The sequence below is a fragment of the Nipponia nippon genome, unplaced genomic scaffold (assembly GCF_047370975.1).
Source record: "Nipponia nippon isolate SJK-2023a ecotype South Korea unplaced genomic scaffold, ASM4737097v1 scaffold_6, whole genome shotgun sequence".
NCBI classification, from domain to species: Eukaryota; Metazoa; Chordata; class Aves; order Pelecaniformes; family Threskiornithidae; genus Nipponia; species Nipponia nippon.
Genome location: NW_028262380.1, coordinates 31532761 through 31544589, shown reverse-complemented (window position 1 = coordinate 31544589; position 11829 = coordinate 31532761). Strand labels below are relative to the sequence as shown.

General features: G+C 39.4%; 1 long non-coding RNA gene across 4 annotated transcripts; it reads right to left on the bottom strand.

The window, feature by feature from the left end:
* Nucleotides 1-1161: 1161 nt before the first annotated feature.
* On the bottom strand, nt 1162-11675 carry LOC148051403 (uncharacterized). Of its 4 annotated transcripts, none has more exons than XR_015699519.1 (5): nt 11510-11675; nt 10885-11046; nt 6511-6597; nt 5570-5620; nt 1162-3104 (listed from the first exon to the last, which is right to left on the bottom strand). It is a non-coding gene; the product is annotated as an uncharacterized LOC148051403 (long non-coding RNA). The 4 variants fall into 4 exon arrangements; XR_015699520.1 differs by having other exon boundaries at nt 10885-10995; XR_015699521.1 differs by lacking the exon at nt 10885-11046.
* Nucleotides 11676-11829: the final 154 nt, after the last annotated feature.

The following is an 11829-nucleotide window of genomic DNA, read 5'->3' as shown; positions in this document are numbered from 1 at the left end:
ATATATTGCTTCTGGGATGTGTTATGTATGACAGGAAGTAATTAGAAAATTGTTTAAAATCTTAGACCATTAGTTTCATGCAAATAGAGGTGACTTCAGTTTCTTGCTTGAAAGATTTTTTGACAAATAATGCAGTTGTTAACTGCCAATTTTCTAGTGCAAAAACTAAACATACATCAAACTACTATATTTTGTTTTCTCCATCTTGTCTGAAATGCCATTCCCAACTATTTTATTAAACACTGACTATATCTCCAACTCAGCGCATTTACCAAGTTAAGCAGGAATTCAAACTTCCATTTCTTCTAAGGGCCAAGCCTGCAGGAAAACAACATCTGCCTGGAGATCTGAGAATTTTCTTCTCGTGAGAAGTACATTCTGGCCAGAGAATCTAGCTTGTATGGCAGAGCAGGCACATCAAGCCCCTCTAAAATTCCCGTGTGGTACTGACCTAAAATGGAAAATGCTGAGAGTTGAATTTACATGAAATAAAGCATGTTAGGTCAGTTGTTAAAAAATAAATAAATAAACAAAAAGAAATCCCATTTTAGTGATGCATGTTTGTGTGCCCATCAGTCTGTAGCTCGACTGAGTGGGCAAAAATTAAAACATTAACTTCTGTTCTGTCTGGAATGAAACAAAAAAAAACTGGACACTGCTTTAGGAAAAAAACTTCCTGATTTCGTTCATCACTACCTAATACTTTCCATGAATGGAATTTTTGATGAGTATCATGAATTTGCTTGACAATTAACTTTTAATTGCTCTTAAGCATCTTCAGAGACTGTGCTAAACTGTTGAAAAGATCCTTTTCTTTTCTTTAACCTGTAACATGTAGCAGTGATCCTGACCAGAAGACCATTGTGCATCAAGGAACTAGTGACCCACACAGCAGTTAACCTGGGGAGGTCCACCAGGCCCATGCTGCACACCCAGTTTGGCCTTCAGGCCTGCATTGTGTGGCACATAAACCTTGGCCACAGGATAAACCTAGCCAGCTCATTGCAACCGGCAGCTCCCGCTTGGTACCAACGATTCCACTACCTGCGTGTCCTTCCGTTTACCTAGAAGTGGAACAAGGAGTTCTCATGTGAACATCCTTTCTGTTTGACAGCAGAAATGGTGAATCGAGCTGTTTACTTGTAAGAAAAGCCTATAATAGCTCAACCAACCAAAAGGGGGTAAGCCTGTCTAAGACAGGACCTGCACAACACACTGCACACTGATCACAGGGAAGATAAACTACTGAAATTTTTAGAATGCATAAAAGCACACTGTATCACTTTTACAGACAGAAGCACAAACAGGGACAAAAGTAGTAATTTTTTTATATATATTTAATAGCATTTATTACTCTCTTCATTTAAAACCCTACTTATTTGTTTCAGAAAACACCAAGCCTTACAGAAGCTAACGCAAACCGTTTTTAAAAAGGTTGTAAATACTTTGTTCACAGGTGCATACATATATTTTCATGTATATATTTTAATTTTAATAGGATAATGACATGAGAATTGCAGGAATGAAGTATGCAGTGGAAACAACAGTGGAATCTAAGGTAAAAACCAGTATTATGAAAACCAAAATTAAAAAAAAAAAATCAACTGACTAGAATGTCTAAGACAATGACATCATACAAGTGCTTATTTAAAAGCAATGATCAATCACTCTATAGGCATTTTTATTTCTTATGTAAATCACCTTAAAAATTATGATTTTAAAGCAGGATTTCTTAAAACAGTCATTCTGGGGAAAAACTGTTAATTGCAGCAAGAACTGATAAAAGCATTACGGCTTTCTATTGAGAACCACGGAAAGTAGTCATTGTCTCAAAATGGAGCAGTATCAAGACTGAAGACTTGTTTCAGATTTACTGGTGCATGTTATCATTCATATGCTTCTGTTTGGGGCAGGAAAGGAAGGATCAGAGATTCCTTCCAGATATCATTGTGCTCCCAAAACACTGTGGACACAGGGAAATCTGAGCTATGGTACAATCTGAACAGAACCTGTATTTTGCTTTAGGTGACACCAGAAAGTAGCCACATCCATGACTTGCCAGCTTTACACCATCTGGGAAGAGGTGATTTCAGTGAGAAGAGAGACAGCTCAGTTCCACTAGTGTAAATATAATCAAAGAGATTTGCAGTATATCTTTGGAAAACATAAATGAACCACCTTCCCTTCTGCTTCTACCTCCTTCCCAATAATTATTTATTCTACCTAAATTTCCCTCTTCAAATACCTGATATTTCTCTTACAATGCAAGCCTTTTTCAATGAGAAAGCCATCTGGATAAACTAGAGCACAGGCTGCCACCTTCTTTGCTCACATTTCACCATTCTTGACATGTGGACTCTGATACACTGTGATCTATCAGCACATAGCTTATTCAGAAACCTTTCACTCTCATGTATTATCGTTTACTTAACAGTAACAGTTTACTTAACAGCTACTCTGCCTAAGATATGAATCAGCCCTACAATCAGTATAACCTGCTTTTAAGCCTGGAATCAGTTACTAGCCTGAGTATTGATTTTGTTAATGATGTTACAGACCTCAAGAATTCTGACAGTCTGTTAGCCCCCCGGTGTTAATACTGTAAACATGAGAGTATTCCACTCACCATTTTTATCAAGGTAATCCAGGTACCACAAAAAGCACCTTGGAGAGTAATTTTTTTCTTAATAAATGTTTAAATGTAGTAAAGAAAAACATGTTGGACATTCTATTTCTGCAATTAATAATAAATATTTACATCTAGTCTACATTGTTAACTTTTGGCTTAGATTTATGGCCAGGAATCGTGGTGTTAAAGCAGTCCCAGTGGGAGGATGAAATATTACAGGAGTGATGAAACTTGACACAGTGAGCCATACATCGAATCTCCATAGCTGAGAGCCCCAGGACACAAACCAACTGCTTTGTAACAAGGCGGCTCTGCAATGTGTCACAAAGGAGAACAACTACAACAGCTTGTCAGGTTTTCAGCTCTTCAGTGAAGGACAGGCATGAACTGGGTGTGGGGTGGGGCTCTCGCGTCATCCACCACACCAGCCCAGCAAAACACACACAGGAAACAGATCCAGGATACCAACAAACCCCTGAAAAACAGCAGGATAAGCTGTTCACTTAAATCATCGTGATTTTTTTTTTTTATTAGAGGTAGAAATACAAAGATAGAGTATATTGTGTGATTTAAAAAATACTCTTATATGCATGGGCTTATCACAGTCTTTCAGCTCTTGTGAAACCCTTCCTGGACAACCAGGAGTTGAGGGACACAAATAATTAAAAAAGATCCCTAAAATGTAATGCTTATATATAGCGTGACAAGGACAGAACACGTAAGACAGAATCCACTTGGGATGGGCTACTTGCCACAGAGCTACCTGTGAGAAAGCGGGATCATAGACTCATATAACTAAACCTTTGTACTGCTGTGTGGACAAGTTATGTCCAATATATGTTGGAGGAAAAAAAAAATTCTTTTATTCTGTTTTTTCAGGAATGAAAATGAAATTAAATGAGGAGTTCTCTTGTCTCTACATAGATCACTAATGGACAACAGCCAAAGACCAGATACTCATTTCTTTTGTTGTACAAATATGGTGAAGGAGAAAGACAGGTAGGAGAAAGACTGAAACACTAAATGTTCTTTATACAGTCATGCTGAAATGAAGAATTTGAGAGTGCTCACTTCTCTCCTGTATGATCCCATGCTCTGTCGAAAAAACTAATGGTCTCTAAATTCAATCCTGTCATCTGCTGTCTTTGGCAGAAGTGATATAAAGGTGTAAATTTCCTGCACTATGCTTGTGGGAAAGGTTGAAAAGATGTGGCTGTGATATCCCAGCCTCTAGTGCACCATGTGCTGTGTGATGCTACTAATGTTCAAGAAGCAAATAGGACATAAGTAATACTAAATATGTATAAGCCAAAGTAGAAAGGGGATATTGAATAGTCAGAATAAATTAACATTCATCTTGTTGCTAAGAGGTAAATTATTGCCAATTAGACCATTTAATTAAATATTTTCTGCCACCTTGATTAAGTTTCAAGTAATCACTTTTTGTCCAGCTCAGATTTTCTTCACATAACACTACATTTAGTAAAGAGTACTATTCATAGTCTTTGAAGAAAATTCATGTATTGTCTGTTCTCATTGATGGGAAATAGTTGCCCAGTGCTTTAAAACCTCTGAAGGAAGGACGCTCATTAGATAAGGAAAAAGCAGATACACGTGCAGACTCTATGGAACTCTATGAATGAGAAATATCTAAGACAAGAAGCAGTTGCTCCTCTAATCCTAAAGAGTTAATTAAGAAGAATAAGTAAATCCAAATTTTGTAACTATATCAACTCCTTTAGAATTTTTAAAGACTGGTAACTTCAACTATCTGGAAACTCAGTGATTTATCTAGTACTAGCAGCACTGATGTACACTGTCTGGTTGTAGGCAAAGGTACCTAACAATCATGGTCAATAGTATTATACCTCATTCCAGCCTGAAGTCCAGTACAGTAGTAACAAATAATTTTTTTTCTCACCACTATAAGTAGGCTGCGAAGTATTTTGATTGCTATACACACTTCTTAAAACGTATTTTAATTGACTGAAACTCTAAATTTAATTCCACATTTATTACTGACTACCCAGAAAAGAAAGTTTTTTTCAAGAGGCTAGACATAAAGCAGAATAAGCTCTTTTCCTTCCTTCTCGCTTGGTTTAAGATTTGGGTTTACAATACAGGCATACTTTTACTGCAAATATGATGTAATGACTGTAATTTTTTCCCCCTTTTTTTAATTGTGTAAGAATGAACAGCAATAATTACTAGAAATGAAAAGAGAACTCTCCTATTTGGCAAAATATATTCAAAACTAAATATATCTCAATATAATTTATCTCAGAGGATGATCATAAGTAGATGCAAAACATCCAACTTGATAGCAAGGGAAATATTAGAGAATATATATATCTCTCAGGGAACATATTAGAAAATATTAGTGAATACATAAACAGATACCAAAATAAATTGTTCATTAAATATCAAATTATAACACAGAACACATATCCCAAACATTATCTTTTACTTTTGCTATACATTCTTTTAAAAGTAACCAGTTTGTATTTTTTCTTTAACGTGAATCCATTAACACCCCAAAAAAAATTTTAGTATATGCACCACACCTGTTAGCCAGCAACTTTCAGCTGAAGGAAAACATCCTGATAAACTGAAAAAATGCTGACTTATTTGCTTTTTGCATGCTTTCTTAGTGAACAATTTTTATTTAAAAAAAAATCCTTCTTTAATGAAAGTCTTTTTAGTACTTCCTTAGCTATTATTCTGCTTTTTGTTCATTAGTCAGTTACAGTCCTGCACTAAGAGCTTTAAATTCAAGAACAAATAACTGATTATTCAGAGCTCTGCATCTCTTTAAATTTAGTATTTCACACTGTAAGTGCATTACTATTTGAATAATTACAACATATATTAATAGCAGCAAATATTTCACTGAATATTTAGCTATTTTATAAATCTGTTGATTATATGCAACTCTCCTACCAGGCAACAATGGCAGAAAGAAGGAGTCCAATCAGTCCAAGGATTCTCTTCCTAAAGAAAAGACAAATATGACTCATGTCATATCTGGAGCTAAATTACTTTTTTAAACTGGAGAAATTTAAAATAAAACCTTCTTGATCACATTTTTAAGTTTGTTCTCCTGCAAATGTAGAAACATTCAGCTATCTTTTGGAATGCACAACCACATATCATCATATATGGGAAAAGAAAAAATACAATGAACATGAAAACAGGGAAATGAGTGACTCCACTCACTAACGTTTCCAGGATAGCCAATATATTTCCACAATTCCAAAGTATAACTGACAGATTTACCAATCCCCACTCATTAATGGCAGTTAATATTAATATCCATACAAATATATCCATACATATCCAAATCTGCCAATATTACGTGTGACAACTGTGTAGCATGTTAGAAGGGGATACATTCAGTCCTGGTACAAGCAAAGGAAGAAGTTAACTGGACACTTAAAATTATGTGATTGCAAACTGTTTTTCAGTTTTCTGCTTCTCCTTTCCCAACAAACAATCTAGAACTCCACATGAACCACCCGCATATGCTATACAGTATGTATGATGAAGCTTGGTACCGTCCTGAGGCACCGTGGTTGTCTAATGCTAGCCTGCAAGAAATGCAGCAGTGTTATTGCAACTCCTTAGAAACTTAACTCAGGCCAAGACACAGACACCTCAGTGTGCTGGCAATACACAGCCTAGAGTCCTTCCTCAACCGCAGGATCCAATTACCATTCTGTTAAAAAAATGGAGCAGGGCTTGCTGTATTCTGTTAAATCACAGCCAGGATAACAGAAGGAAGTGAGAAAACAAACGCCTCCCAGATAGCAACCTATTGTTGCTGTGTATCCCCATTAAACAAAAAAGATTCAAGTCAACATATGGCAGAAAAGTGATCCTACCCAGCAAGAGACAGGGCTATTGAAAACAAAGATGGCTCTGCTCCGTTGCTGATAGTTGTGCCACTGTGAAGCAAGGAATTCTGTACTCTGTAGGAATAGAAATGATGTGTGAGATTTATCCCAAGGAACAGGGCATTTAGCAGGGAGTGACACATCCTCATCTCTAATTCATGCTCCCAAGACAATTTAAATTCATGCAGTCACTCTTTAAGATAGATTACTTGAAGGGAGGAGATGGGTTTGAACACTCTCAAACAGAACCAAACTGAATCTTCCAACTCTTACACCAGTAACCTAACAGATAGGTTGTTAAATAAAAAGTTATTCGATCTTCCCATCCTTCATATTAAAAGCAAGCAGCTACACCAAACTAAGCTCTGGATATGAATGTGTGCTTGGTGTGGCCTGAGAATACTGACAAATAGAGCCCTTGGACACTTAAGCTGAGGATTGTAAATGGCAGAATGGGAAACAGGTGCTAAACTGCTCTAGCTGCTGCACACTGAACGTGTACAGAAGTAAAATCCTAGACACTCTAGAGATAAATTAAAATCAAGGAAGAGCCTTCTGGTTTTAGGCATCTCCTGGGTTAGGCAGCAGCTGTGTGAGATTTCTCAGATTGCATTTTTGGACTTAGGCACCTGAATTCGCCCTAAATACTGCTTTATGTACATAAGTCCTTTATTGGATGTAGCCAATAAACTCAGTCTCTCTGTCTTTACTCTACCTGGTTAAGTATTTTAGATCCTATTATGTTTTGCCTCCCTTTCTATTTTTAATGAGATCCTTATCTTTCTAACATAGTTAACTGTTTATCCTATGTGTTGTTGGTTATTTTTTATACTCACTAGTGCATACATAATTACTAAGTGTAATTAAATAACTTACTAAGGGCCTTATTTCAGAAGTAGAGAGAACCCACAGCTCCAATTTTCTCAAAGGGAATTAAGATCCCTTGGAAAGCCCATAGTGCAGTACTGTACAGAAATGCCAGAGATACTGGTAGCAGCCTAGCCCTGTTCAGCTCACTTTAACTTTTGAGATCAAGCTGGAAATGCAGCTTTGTGGACTCTTGTACCTAAAAAAATTTACTCAAAGCCAACTTCTGCCCAGCACGGTGTTGCACAAACAAAGATTACTATTTGTTCTACTGCAGTGATGCTGAGCATTTTTCCATTTAAAAGTCTGCCTGCCGGAACTATCTCACTAAAGCCCCAAAAGTCTACTAAGCAACAAAAAACAAACTGAAATAAAACAAAACCAAGTTGGTTCTGAGGATTCATTATTCCTTAGCCACAGCTGATGTGACTCAGTCATCACTAGCTATGGTCTTCAAAAGCTACGCCATTCAAGGATTGCTTATTTTTAATATGGTTTCAGATTTGGGGTTTTATGTTTGTTTTTTCTAGAAGAAAAGGTGGTAATAGTTTCCCAGCAGAACAATTAGTTCTCAGGAACATTATGCCTTTTTTTTTTTTTTTTTTAAGAGTATGACTCTTATTTGCCTAATTTAATCTTTCACCAATTCATTTTATTTTGCCTTTGCTACACTTATCTTGGCAAAAAGTTACAACAGCTGGATAGTTAGCCAGCTACCTTTAAACAAATACAGGGAAAACAGGCAGAAAGCCATTACATTTCTCTTAGAATATAACTACCTTCTTTGGGTTAACTACTTTTTCTTGGGATATATGCCAAGAGAGACTGCAAAAATGGGGCTCAGCTCCAAATTTCCAGTACGCAGGTATTAATTTTTAGGTCCACTGCCTGCCACTGCCTGTTCCCTTAGCCTGGGTTGGTTTTGCTTCATTCTGTTTATACTGCTGACGATTTCTGAAGATCTTAAATCAGAATAATTGTGTATAATTTACCTAAAGTGGGGTCAAATACAACTTAAAATTTTATTCTCATCTCATCTTTAATTGGGTTGTACACACTACTTGTACAAGGAATTGCTTACAGAAACATCCAATCAACAGCTTAAAAAGCATAGGCAAGGAATGTACTTCTGCCTCACTGTACTGAAGGCATAGTACTTTGTAAGTACCTTTCTGAACAAGGACAACCAAGACTTACATAAGCAGCTGCAAAATACTGCTCTACGGTAGGAAGGGGAAGGACAGTTCCTGGAGTCTTTCTTAGAATGGCCCATGTGAACTGTGCAATGGCATGGTTTTCTTTTGTTTTAAACTATCATTTATCTGACCCTACGGGGGGGGGGGGTGTGTAGAAAAACGGATTTCTGTGTGCGCGCTATTTTTAATGGAGTGGTGGTGGAGCTGTGCATGTTATCTAATCTAGTAAAAAGTTGCATGTCTTTTTTTTTCCTCTCTTACATAATTATCACATCCTGATGGTAACACAGTGAAAGGTTAGAAAATTGAGGGGTTTTTTTTGTTCAGTTAAATACGCCAAAGGTGAAATAATGCACCAAACAAAAGCTTGAAGAATGACCACACTGGGCAATACCGAGGTCCAACTAGGCCCAGTACTCTGTTTCCAACGGTGATCAAAAATGAACATCTAGAGAATAAGGACAAGGCAAATATACACTCAGATTTCTCCCTAAATAATCTCCCAGATTCCAGAGATCTCTCTCTCAGGGATTTTCTGACACAAAAGTGATTATTTTTATGTAATGGATTCTTTTCTATGAATTGCTTTATACTCTTCTTGAGCCCAGACATAGTATGCCAGGCTCCAAAATTACTTGCTATCCAGAGGACTCCCTCTATTCTTGCAGCATACTGCTGACATGTATTTAAGACAAATTTGAAGTCTGTATCTTTAATTAACTTCTTCAATGTCTTTCTACAACCACACAGAACAAACTTAAGCAAAAATCAATGTTTTGTCTATCTGAACCTAGACAATTTTTTTTTCCTTGATGCATGGAAGTCCTGAGTTCCCACGAGAAACCTAAGACAATAAGGGCAACTGTGAATGTAGAGAACAGCACGTATCACAAACGTTAGGAGACAGTAAGGAGTTACAGTGACAGTAAGTACTGCTAGCAGAAGGAGCAAGCTCTGAAGAAAAGTACTAACTAAAGACAGATTTCTAAAACTGGCAGAAGCAGTGTAAAATGGCAGGCTCCCTATCCCATCTATGCACCCATCCTACCCCAACTCCCTTCTTCCACCGTTTTTAATTGTTCTGAAGTGAAGGATGATGGGAAAAACCTTCTCCTCCAAGACCCCACAAGTATTTTGCTCCTGTACATTGGGAATTATGAAAAATACCTGATTGTAGCTGACAACACTGATTGTAGCTGACAATACTGCTTGAATCACCAGTACGAAAGCTAAAATATGAACTTTGATAAGAATCACTTGAAATGGCAATGGTGGAAGGAAACAGGTTTTCGTTTCTACTTGTTTTTAATTGTTCCTGCAGAGGACAATGTTACTATTCTAACTCCAGATTTTTAAGGAAGTTCCACAAACCCCTGACCTTTGTCCTGTTTTATTTTTCTTCTCCATTTCCATAGGTAATCTAATCTGAAATGCAAAATAAAATACTCTTCTCTTCAATGATGGCCCACAGTACTTCTTTCAGAGTTTTACTTCTGTCCAAATTCTGTGCTTATCTCCCTGATACTTTGCGAAGGGTGAGCTCACACTTGACATGTCTAAAACGGAATCCATAACCCATTCAAACCACTCATAATTCAAAGCATTTTACCTCATCCCGCCACCATTCAAGTTCACACTACAGGCATCTCTTTTACTTTGATCATTTCTTAGACTGTCACTTCCTAACTCACGCCATTTTTTAATTATTCACTCTAAGAGACTATCTTTCCTATCGCTTCATGTTGAAAATATACCCATATTCTCCCCCATATTTCAATTACCATAACATCTTTTTTCTTTGACTTTAGGAACTGGAAAGACACTGTAAAGGCAAAGGATGCAGTTTACAGTGGGCGAATTCAGACAAAACATCCCAATATAAATCCAGATGTGTCTGGTAATTTCCACTCACAGCATCTTTGCCTGTAGCCCTCTTAACAGCCTTCAGTATCATCCTCCAGCCTGCCATACGTGAAATACAGCTGAAGCCAAATATAACTTTGTTCCTTTCATAAGGCCATAAATTAATTTCCCTGATGTGTAAGTGTTGCCTGGAAGGTTTTAGAGGAACTGTGATATTTATCTGAGACTTCTAGATTTATGACAGCCTTCTAACTTAAAAGAAAAAAGGCATTGTGGCAACTGTAAATAGATAGCACTTATGCAATAGACTTTAAGCTTTCATTAGAGGCTGACATACATCTGGAAACCCTAAACATTTCCCCATGAAAATGCACTGCCACTACTACTTAGTTTAGGTAAAGTAGATCAGGTCCTTCCCCAAAACCACTCGACTTACTATTTCACACTCGTGGAAGACAAAGTTTACTGCACCAAGCGGCTGTTACGGCACAGCACATGCACAGCAGGTCTACACAATGAAAGCATCGGACCCCATCCTATGGGCGTGCTACACGAAGTGCCGGAAGCGTTCAAGAAAAGAGGGAGACATATATAAACCCTAAGGACAAAGAGCTTTCTCTTAATCATGTAACTTTTATCGTGTCCTCCATTAAAAAAAAACTAACGCAGAAGGAAAATGGACCAGCCCAAGCGGCCGGAGCCAAGCGTGAGCATCAGCCGCCGGGAAGGCGGCCGTGCAGGGACTGCTCGACAAGCACCTGCCAGCTGAAGCCTTCAGGGCTGCGGCAGCTCCAGACCCCGTCCCCCCGAGGCGCTCGCAGACCCGCTGCAGACCCCCCTCCCCGCCCCGGGACTCTACCCCTTCGCGCTCGGCTGCTTCCCCCACCTCCACCCGCCCCAACAGCGCTGCTAACGCCCGACCCTGGCGGCCGCCCTCACCGCAGCAGCCGCTCCCAGGAGCCAACCCGCAGCCCGCCGGCCCGTCCCTCCGCCCCGGCCAACCGCCCTCCTCCTCCTCCTCCTCCCCCCGGCCCCGCTAAGGCGCTCCCTCCCCGCCGCACCGCGCTCTCTCTCAGCCCCGGGGCGGGAGAGGCGAGGAAGGCTGCGGCCAGGGCTCGGCTCCGCGGCGGCGGGCGGGCTGTGAGGGGCACCACGCGCGCGGCGCTCCCCTGCCCGCGCCCGCGCCCGCCCCCCGCGTGACTGACGGACTGACTAACTGACGGACGGACAGACAGACTAACTGACTCACTCCACGACCGCCCGGCGCCAGCCCCGCCCCGTTACAGCGCGCGCATGGAGCGGTGTTTTGTAACCTCCTTCCATCTTGCGCCCTCCTCCTCCCGCCCCTCCGCCCGCGCCGCGCGCCACCAATGGCCAGCCC